Genomic DNA, 11,708 nt, shown 5'->3' with positions numbered 1-11,708 from the left:
CTACCGAGTGAAGAGCAACCCTCTCACTCGGGGGCTTAGCTGCAGTCCAAGCACTCGCCTAAGTTATCAAAATCCTACCGAGTGGTAAGCCAGACTTTCACTCGGAGGCTTAGCTGCAGTCCAAGCACTCGCCTAAGTTACAAAAATCCTACCGAGTGAAGAGCAACCCTCTCACTCGGAGGCTTAGCTGCAGTCCAAGCACTCGCCTAAGTTATCAAAATCCTACCGAGTGGTAAGCCAGACTTTCACTCGGAGGCTTAGCTGCAGCCCTGTGCTCGCCTAAGTTATAAAAATCCTACCGAGTGAAGAGCAACCCTCTCACTCGGGGGCTTAGCTGCAGTCCAAGCACTCGCCTAAGTTATCAAAATCCTACCGAGTGGTAAGCCAGACTTTCACTCGGAGGCTTAGCTGCAGTCCAAGCACTCGCCTAAGTTACAAAAATCCTACCGAGTGAAGAGCAACCCTCTCACTCAGAGGCTTAGCTGCAGTCCAAGCACTCGCCTAAGTTATCAAAATCCTACCGAGTGGTAAGCCAGACTTTCACTCGGAGGCTTAGCTGCAGCCCTGTGCTCGCCTAAGTTACAAAAATCCTACCGAGTAAAGAGCGACCCTCTCACTCGGAGGCTTAGCTACAGTCCAAGCACTCGCCTAAGTCATAAAAATCCTACCGAGTGAAGAGCAAACCTCTCACTCGGAGGCTTAGCTGCAGCCCAGTGCTAGCCTAAGTTATCAAAATCCTACCGAGTGAAGAGTAAACCTCTCACTCGGGGGCTTAGCTGCAGCCCAGTGCTCGCCTAAGTTATAGAAATCCTACCGAGTGGTAAGCCGGGCTTCCACTCGGAGGCTTAGCCACAGCCCAGTGCTCGCCTAAGTGGACTAAAGAATAAGTCGATTGCAGTAAAGGCGCCTTGCTTTGAACCTGCAAAAGACATTTCGAGCCAAAGGCAATCGTATTCAAGCACCAAATTCAAGTTTGAATCGATATCTAAAGGAACCGAGAGTGCTCAGGCGTTAAGCCTGTTAAGGTTTATCGGTTACAATTCCACTCGGCATACCGAGGCAAATTTAAAGCGTCGAGCCAGAAGAAGTTTTTTACCCCTCCTGTGGAGGGCTGGAAGGTGCAACGAATTCATCAAGGTCAATTCCGTCGGCGATCCGAGTGGCAGCTGCAAGGAAAGTTTCCATAAAGGACCTGAAGTCGTGTTTCTTGGTGTTGGCCACCCGAAGAGCCGCCAGCTTCTCTTCTCGCGCATCTTTACAGTGGACTCGGGCCAGACACAGAGCAACATCTGCACCACACCGAGCCGAGGACTTCTTCCATTCCTGCACTCGACCAGGGATCGTGTTCAAGCGGGCCATCGGTGACTCAAGGTCATTCTGAAGTGTCTCCTCAGGCCAGAGCGTCGAGTCGATGCGAGATGTGGCGGCCTTCAGCCTTGCGAGATAGTCCACGACAGCTGCAACACGAGACTCCAGTCGGAAAACATCCATGGCAACTTCGTCGTTCACCGGAGAATTGACGGGGTCGAGGTTTGGCTCCAGCCGACTAGTTTCTTCTTCAAAGTTTTGACAAAATTCTGCAAGGATGATCACTAAGTCAAGGGGATGGTCGAATGGAAAAACCACAATTGGAAATGTTTGCCGAGCATAGAGGTTTACCTTCAAGCATAAGAAACAGCTTCTTGGCAAGACCACTCAGGAAGGCCTCCAGATCATTTTTCTTTCCAGTCAACTTACTGACTTGGTCGGTCAGGGCAGCTTTATCAGTTTTTAGTCGACTGACCTCCTTGTTGGCGATCCCAAGAGCAGCTTTCAGATTGGTATTGTCTTGTTCAAGCTTGGTGACTGAAGCTAACTTCTCGTCAGCAAGCTTGATCTTCTCAGCTAGTTCGAGGTCTTTCTTCTGTTGGGCCTCCCTTACCTTACCTGCAAGTTACAGCAAGATCAGATTTTGAAACAAGCAAGGGGAAAAACAGTCGTCAGGATCTCACCAAACATACCTTCGGTCTCCTCCTTTGCCTTCGTCAGCTTCTCCTGAACCAGCTTCAAGCTCAGCTCGAGTTGAGTGTGCTTGTTTTCCAGCTCAGAGTAGCGAGCCACAAGATCACAAGAGTTCTGTGAAGAACCAATCGACTAAATGTCAAATATAATTCACTTCCGAGTGAAAAAGGAAAAAACACACGTTTCTAAGACTACAGCCGAATACAAGCATTCGACCGTAGTCTCGGGGACTACACCCAGTGGGTGCACTCAGCGTGCCCCCACTAATTCTGTTGAAGACAAAGTCGACCAGTCGACCTCAAAAAAAAAGAGAGATGTATTCTTTAAGACTGTGATCAACTGCAAGCAGTCGACCACAGTCTCGGGGACTACACCTAGTGGGTGCACTCAGCGTGCCCCCACCGGTTTGTGAAATCCAGTCGACATAGTCGACTGACAGAAAGATTGACATCATAAAACCTAAGGCCGACTGCCAGCAGTCGACCTTAGCCTTGGGGACTACACCCAGCGGGTGCACTCAGCGTGCCCCCGCTAACAAGGAGTTTAATCGATACACCCAGTGGGTGACTACTATAAATTCTGGAAAGGAAAAGTTTTTTGGTAGCATATCCAACAGAACAAACAGTGGTCGACTGACCTGAACATTGCTTTGAAGGGCAGAACTGGCGTCATAAGCTGCCTGGCTCGCATCCCGGATGGTCTTTAACTGCTCCATCATGATTCCCGCCTGGCGTATCGCTTCCTTCGCCGCGCCAGCTTGGTCCTCTGGGACGTGGTGCGTCGTGAAGAGGGAGGGCTGCTGAGCACTCGTCAATGGATCTGCGAAGGACACCGTGTGTCGAGTGGTGTTCTCTTCCTCCGCAATCAGAATCTCAGGCGCCGTCACATCCTGGGGCACCTTACTGGCGGACGCTTTCCTACTCCTCCTGCGCTTCAGTGGTTCTTCATCCTCATCATCATCAGGGAGATTGATAACAGCATTGGGTGGAGCTACGGAGAAGAATCAGGATCAGAGATCGCGAGTCAGTCGACTAAGAACGGCGTTAAGAATACAGTACCTGGTTTCGAAGTTGTTGCGTCCTCCATCTCGTGGTCATCAGCCCGGGCTGAGGTTTCTGAAGTAGCAGCACTGCAACCCCAAAGGATCAGTCGACTAACTTCAGCGTCGACCAGAGACAAAGTTCACACAAAATAAGAAGACTTAAGCAGCACGATTACCCTGATATGGTGGGGATGGACGCCTTCATCTTCGGCAGGAGCTTGATCGGCTTCGACGAGGCCGCCCTGGGCTGCTTCGGCGCCTTTTCAGTCGGCACCGGAGAGGTGGTCCGAGGGCGCTTGGTTGACTGAACAACGGTCGCAACCCCCTTGCCACGTTCAGACGAAGGGTCGTGGACAAGCTTCGACCGCCTTTCTGAGCGCGGTGGTACGACCTCCTCCTCCTCTTCTTCCTCGTCTTCAACGTCATCTTCATCACCGTCATCATCATCATCGTCGTCATCATCCTCTGCAACGTCCGAGTCCCATTCCTCCTCTTCCTGGCTCTCGCCCCCACTCGCCTCACCCTCCTCAGTCGGAGCTTGTGCCCCATTGGGCATCGAGTACAGCTCGGTGAGAGCCTAGCAGATATCAAGACAAGGATCAGTCGACCAGTCGGCAGGATAAACGGAAATGAATGCGACAAGAACACAGTGGAGAGCAGAGCAAACGTACCTTGTTTGGATCGTTGTTGTGGTCGAGTGGAGGAATCCTTTTGGCTCCGCGTGGGTTATCCTTGTTTCCGGTAACGGCTACCATCCATCTTTCCAGAGTGACATCGTCGACTGCTTCTGGATGGACTCGAGTCTCGTCTTCAGTCCCACAGTACAACCACATGCAGTGGCTCCGGAACTGAAGAGGCTGGATGCGACGCCTAAGGAAGACCTCCAGGAGGTCCATGCCCGTCACTCCCTCCCGAACCAACTGCACCACGCGCTCCATCAACATCTTCACGTCAGCTTTCTCCTCCGGAATCAACTTCAAAGAGGAGGGCTTGTTCACTCGGTCCATGGTAAACTGAGGGAGTCCACTCGACTGCCCCGGCGTCGACTGGTCCTGGCAGTAGAACCAGGTCGACTGCCAGCCTCTGACTGACTCGGGAAAGGTCATGGGCGGGAAGGTGCTCTTATTCCTCACCTGGATCCCCAGACCCCCACACATTTGGACGACTCGGGTTCTTTCATCGCCTGGGCTCGCCTTCTTCACGGTCTGAGAGCGACACGTGAATATATGCTTGAACAAACCCCAGTGCGGTCGACAGCCCAAGAAACCCTCACACATGGACACAAATGCGGCAAGATAGGCGATAGAGTTTGGGGTAAAGTGGTGGAGCTGCACTCCAAAGAAGTTCAAGAAGCCACGGAAGAAAATACTCGGCGGCAAAGAAAATCCACGATCAACATGGGTGGCCAAGAGCACGCACTCACCCTCTTCTGGCTGGGGCTGCCACTCCTTCCCCGGAAGCCTCGCAGCTCCATGAGGGATCAAGCCCTCGTTGGCCATGTCGAGGAGGTCTTTTTCTGTGATGGTCGACTGGATCCAGTCTCCTTGGACCCAGCCCTTCGGTAGGCGGGATCTGGACGAAGACCCGCCGCGGCTGGTAGATCTCCCCTTCGCCTTCTCCGACGTTGACGCCTTCTTCGCACGTTCCAGCGCCTCCGTCTTCTACTTGGCCATGGTTGCCGGCGAGATGCGCGTGGGGAAGTTGTGCGGGGGCGAGAGCGAGCGCGCTGGACGGGGACGAAGGGAGCAGAGAGAGAGAGAGAATGCTGAGGCACAGTACAGAAATCCTCGCCGGGCGCATTTATAAGGTCCCTTCCGAGTGGATGACAGGTGGGCCCGGTCGATCTAATCATATCCAGGAACAGTTATGCAGACGGGATACGTGGCGAAGAAAGCGGCGCGGAGATCGAGGCGTCTATGTCCCGTCCCATCCGAACGCCGCGGTCCGCTCCGCTTCGCGCGCGTCCCCAAATTTCGCATCCCGCGGAATCCGCGAACAGCAGATCAGTCTGTCAGACACGAGGTTTCCCGTGATCCGTCGCTCGGAGATCATCGAAGCCCGAAAGATCACTCGACGCAAGAAGAGAATGGATCGAGTCGACTGAAGACAAGTTGCTCACTGTCGACGAAGAGATTCTTTGGTCCAGAACAACGCACGACCAGAGCGCAAAGGTTAATCGGAAACGACATCAACTCCTTCCTCACTCGAAGCCTCAATCCATTCGGGGGCTAATGATGGGGTCATGTACCTAGGGTAGGGTCATGAACCTGATCTAAGTACCTTACCCAAGGACACCCTTAGAAGAGGTCGCCTTCCAGTCGACCAACGAAGGACTCACTCGACTGCATTGAAGGACTTGACCACGAAGACTCACTCGACCACCAAGAGGTCAAGAGTCACTCTGCACTGCAACGGCCTGTAATTAAGTAGGCTTTATGATAGTAAAGACACTTTATGTGGGGCGTTACCAGTAACGCCCCAGACTTAACTCACCTTAAACCCTCTCCTACGTGGGCTGGCTGGGGTCCTGGCGCACTCTATATAAGCCACCCCCCTCCACAGGTAGAAGGGTTCGGCACCTTGTAACTCATATACTCATAATCCACTCGACCGCCTCCGGGCTCCGAGACGTAGGGCTATTACTTCTTCCGAGAAGGGCCTGAACTCGTACATCCCTTGTGTTTACAACCTCTCCATAGCTAGGACCTTGCCTCTCCATACCTACCCCCCACTCTACTGTCAGGCTTAGAACCACGACAGGTACACCTTCCATCACTGATCCGAAAGCAAGATATTCATTGCTAAGATGGATCCTTTCTAGAGAAGGAGTTTTCTCTCGAAAGAAGTGAGTGGGAGGAAAGTAGAACTTGATAAGGTAATTGTACCTTCTCCCGAATTGGAAAGTAGTTAATCACAGAAATTGGTTCTAGTGATTCCTACACCAATTAGTGAGGAAGCTAATGATGATGATCATGAAACTTCAGATTAAGTTACTACAGAACCTCGTAGGTCTTCCAAAGTACAGTCCGCACCAGAGTGGTACGGTAATCCTGTTCTAGAAGTCATGTTACTAGACCATGATGAACCTACGAACTATGAGGAAGCGATGATGAGCCCAGATTCCACGAAATGGCTGGAGGCCATGAAATCTGAGATAGGATCCATGTACGAGAACAAAGTGTGGACTTTGGTGGACTTGCCTGATGATCGACAAGCCATAGAAAATAAATGGATCTTCAAGAGGAAGACGGACGTTAATAGTAGTGTTACTATCTACAAAGCTCGACTTGTTGCGAAAGGTTTTCGACAAGTTGAAGATGTTGAATATGATGAGATTTTCTCACTCGTAACGATGCTTAAGTCTGTCCGAATCATGTTAGCAATTGCCACATTTTATGAAATCTGGCAAATGGATATCAAAACTGTGTTCCTGAATGGATTTCTGGAAGAAGAGTTGTATATGATGCAACTAGATGGTTTTGTCGATCCGAAAGGTGCTAACAAAATGTGCAAGCTCCAGCGATCCATCAATGGACGGGTGCAAGCATCTCAGAGTTGGAATATATGCTTTGAGGAGTTGATCAAAGCATATGGTTTTATACAGACTTTTGGAGAAGCCTGTATTTACAAGAAAGTGAGTGGGAGCTCTACAACATTTCTGATAAGTATATGTGAATGACATATTGTTGATCGGAAATAATGTAGAATTATTCTGCAAAGCATAAAGGAGTGTTTGAAAGGAGTTTTTCAAAGGAAGACCTCGGTGAAGCTGCTTACACATTGAGCATCAAGATCTATAGAGATAGATCAAGATGCTTGATAAGATTTTGAAGTAGTTCAAAATGGAACAGTCAAAGAAAGAGTTCTTGCCTGTGTTGCAAGGTGTGAAGTTGAGTAAGACTTAAAACCCGACCATGGCAGAATATAGAAAGAGAATGAAAAGTCATTCCCTGGGCCTCGGCCATAGGTTCTATAAAGTATGCCATGCTGTGTACCAGATCTATTGTATACCCTACACTGTTTTTGGCAAAGGAATACAATTTTGATCTAGGAGTAGATCACTGGACAGCGGTCAAAATTATCCTTAGTGGAATAAGGATATGTTTCTCGATTATGGAAGTGACAAAAGGTTCGTCGTAAAGGGTTACGTCGATGCAAGTTTTGACACTAATCTAGATGACTCTAAATCTCGGTCTAGATACATATTGAAAGTGGGAGCAATTAACTAGAGTAGCTCCGTGCAGAGCATTGTAGACATAGAATATTTGCAAAATACATACGGCTCTGAATGTGACAGACCTGTTGACTAAACTTCTCTCATGAGCAAAACATGATCATACCTTAGTACTCTTTGGGTGTTAATCACATAGCGATGTGAAATAGATTATTGACTCTAGTAAACCCTTTGGGTGTTGATCACATGTCGATGTGAACTATGGGTATTAATCACATACAGATGTGAATATTGGTGTTAAATCACATGGCGATGTGAACTAGATTATTGACTCTAGTGCAAGTGGGAGACTGAAGGAAATATGCCCTAGAGGCAATAATAAAGTTATTATTTATTTCCTTATTTTATGATAAATGTTTATTATTCATGCTAGAATTGTATTAACCGGAAACATAATACATGTGTGAATACATAGACAAACATAGTGTCACTAGTATGCCTCTACTTGACTAGCTCGTTGAATCAAAGATGGTTACGTTTCCTAGCCATAGACATGAGTTGTCATTTGATTAACGGGATCACATTATTAGGAGAATGATGTGATTGACATGACCCATTCCGTTAGCTTAGCACACGATCGTTTAGTATATTGCTATTGCTTTCTTCATGACTTATACATGTTCCTATGACTATGAGATTATGCAACTCCCGTTTACCGGAGGAACACTTTGTGTGCTACCAAACGTCACAACATAACTGGGTGATTATAAAGGTGCTCTACAGGTGTCTCCAAAGGTACTTGTTGGGTTGGCGTATTTCGAGATTAGGATTTTTCACTCCGATTGTCGGAGAGGTACCTCTGGGCCCACTCAGTAATGCACATCACTATAAGCCTTGCAAGCATTGTAACTAATGAGTTAGTTGCGGGATGATGTATTACGGAATGAGTAAAGAGACTTGTCTGTAACGATATTTAACTAGGTATTGAGATACCGACGATCGAATCTCGGGCAAGTAACATACCGATGACAAAGGGAACAACGTATGTTGTTATGCGGTTTGACCGATAAAGATCTTCGTAGAATATGTGGGAGCCAATATGAGCATCCAGGTTCTGCTATTGGTTATTGACCGGAAATGTGTTTTGGTCATGTCTACATTGTTCTCGAACCCGTAGGGTCCGCACGCTTAAGGTTTCGATGACAGTTATATTATGAGTTTATATGTTTTGATGTACCGAAGGAGTTCGGAGTCCCGGATGAGATCGGGGACATGACGAGGAGTCTCGAAATGGTTGAGACGTAAAGATTCATATATTGAATGATATGGTTAGGCCAAGGGGTCAAGCCCATGAGGCTTTAGGTCGGTGCAAAAGGAGTTTTGCGGAGGCCAGGGGGCCAAACGCCGGAGACCCTGGCGTCTGGCCCTGGGCCGGACGCCGAGGCCCATGGCGTCTGGGCCAGACGCCAAGGATTGTGGCGTTTGGTCCTGGAGTCCGAGTGGGACTCTTGCCTTTCGAGCAAAACCGACTTTGAGGAGGCTTTTGCTCCAAGTTTCGACCCCGGGGCTCAACATATAAATAGAGGGGCAGGACTAGCACCAAAGACACAACAATTGATCCCTTGAATCTCTTAGCCGTGTGCGGTGCCCCCCTCCACCATAGTCCACCTCGATAATATCGTAGCGGTGCTTAGGCGAAGCCCTGCGACGGTAGAACATCAAGATCGTCACTACGCCGTCATGCTGACAGAACTCTCCCTCGACACTCGGCTGGATCGGAGATCGAGGGACGTCATCGACCTGAACGTGTGCTAGAACTCGGAGGTGCCGTAGTTTCGGTGCTTGATCGGTCGGGCCGTGAAGACGTACGACTACATCAATCGTGTTATGCTAACACTTCCTCTTACGGTCTACAAGGGTATGTAGACAACACTCTCCCCTCTCGTTGCTATGCATCACCATGATCTTGCGTGTGCGTAGGAAATTTTTTGAAATTACTACGTTCCCCAACACCTACAGGGTGATGAACTCAGGTCGTTCAGCGTGGTCCACTCCCCCTATGTTGCTGCTTGTTGACTTTCCTCCACATAGCCTCCTCCGTTGCGATGTCGGGTGTGTGAAAGACGAGTGTCGCGTCGACAATGATGAGGTACCTTATCCTCCCAAGGTTTCAAATGAAGACATGCTCGCAGCGAGGATATCAAAGAAGAATGAATGGCGGTGGATACATAGAGAGCCAGTCGAGTAGCAGAGGACGGCCTCCACCAACTCGAAAACCACCGTCACCATAGCCGCGTTTAACCGCGCGCGAACACGGAATGCGGTTGGTCGCCAAGCTTCTGTAGGCTGTGGCCGTGGACGTTCATTAACATCTGACTAATTTGTGAGATGAAAAAAATACTGCTCATGGATCTTTCTTATCCCATTAACTTTCATGTGGCTAACAACCAACAATCTGTGATTAATCTTTTGAATACAGATCAAACTAAAGACATGAGAGCAATATGTTATCGTTGTAGACTATAACATAAACAATACAACACCATATTCAAGAAGTAGTGCCTAGGAGTGGTGGCATTGGCTACAAGTGAAAGGTTTCAAAGTTATAGGGAATTAGAGGTTCAGGGATTCTAGGTAGGGGATCCAAGACAACATGGCCGCCCGTTCATGACCTTTTAGCCTACAGGACAAGGGTTAAGTTCAGTACTGGCCGAACGCACAGATCGGCTGATCGGCGGGCGTTTCCCGCAGAAGACGCCGCCATGTCGGTGGTTCCACTTCATCGACAGGAACAGGAGGTGCACCATGTCCTAGTGCATGATCAACACGGGCGCAGACGGCCTAACTTCCCAAATGGAGTGCCAGCTCACACCGTCCCCAACCTCGATGCCACGCCTGAAGTGCGCGACGCGGCAACAGCCAAGTAGTATGTGGTGAGTTGCTTCAGAGGACCTCCGTGCCCTCCTCGACTGCCCCCCCCCCACCAACACCACCTATCCAAGGTCCTTATGTACTGCCGCAGCCGCCCACTCGTGTGTTGCACTGACCCCCCATGCTCCACCGCCTTCCTCCTCGCTTCTGCTCCCTGCACAACCATTGTTGTGGCACCTTGCATGGCTCCCGCCCTCACGCGTTCCCGGGATCCCCTCGGATGTGAGCGCGATGGAGATCCTAACGTGCGATCTGGCATCCTCTACGGCTGGCCGCGTCGATCTGTAGGGGTTGGGTTGGTGGAGAAGAGGAGGTGACGGCCACACATCACGTTCAACTGATGGCAGGCTTCTCCGACACTTTCCTCCAGGGCAGCAGACCTTGGGATTGGGGTGCGATCCTTTGTTGGTAGAGACCAGGCACGTCCGGCTGCAGCGGATCGACGACCTGTCTCCCTGATGGCACACAAAGTGCATCTAGGAAGAGGACGCGGTAACCGGGGAGAAGCACATGAGGAATACATGAGCGGCAATGGCCTGGTTAGGGTTCCGGAGCGCTCGGTGTTGCGAACAAAGGAGGCGCCATAGGATGCGCGGGACGGTGGTGGAGAAGGACATGTTAGGGCACTGGGTGCGTGTATCAAGAGGAAGTGCGAGGAGGAAGGAGGAATGTGTGGTGTACTTTTTTTAGGCCGAAACATGGAAAGAGGGGATTGCATACCTCATTACTCTCGGAAGAGATTGCAGCAAGAGGAAGACCTACGAAACGAACGAACAAAATGTACCATCACAATCACAGACTCCTTCTTTAGGAGTAGAGATTTTCTTAAAATTGGTTCTTTGTTTCTTAATTAATGTGATTGATCGATTTAAGGTAAGGCTAATTAATTTAGATTTGATCTTTAGAGATTGATCGTGATTGATTCTTTCACATAAAGAAATTACCAAATAACTTGCGCCAGCATGGAAAGTTTTGATCCATTCAGATTTTTTTCGTTGTGTGAGAGGGTGACGCGAAACTAAACCGGTGGGGTGGGGGGAGGGGACGAAAAAAACCCAGCGAAATAGAACGGTTGAAAGTGGTGGGACGAGAATAAATTGTGCATACTATTCAACCAACTCGGACATTAGGAGTAGAGATAACAAGCACACCATATTCTGTTCATACAGGTTGCAGAAACCCATCAATCGTTACTCCTTTTCGGCACCTTTCAGTGCTCCGCCTTGTACAGGTGCTAAGACTGCCATGTAGGTGAAAAATCCAATATGGCAAAGTAATTAAGAGGAGAGAGGTGCTTGTGATGACCCCGGGAAGGAACCATGCTAAGCGCGTGAACCTAGAGAAACACTTCAATGAAGAAAGCCCACCAATGTGTGATGAAGTTTAGTTGCTAAATCATTAAATGAAGAGGGCTTAGCTACAACAAGTTAAGAACCTGTTCATTGGGGGCTTTAGTTGCTAAGTTATTTAATATACTTAGCACCTTAGCATTGGAAGAAGCTGTGAAGAAGCTGTCCACAGAATCTGAGGATACGATAATCCGATTTTGCATCAGTTGTT

Source organism: Triticum aestivum, chromosome 4B (genome assembly GCF_018294505.1).
Source record: "Triticum aestivum cultivar Chinese Spring chromosome 4B, IWGSC CS RefSeq v2.1, whole genome shotgun sequence".
Classification (NCBI taxonomy): Eukaryota; Viridiplantae; Streptophyta; class Magnoliopsida; order Poales; family Poaceae; genus Triticum; species Triticum aestivum.
Note: the sequence above shows the minus strand (reverse complement) of the source record.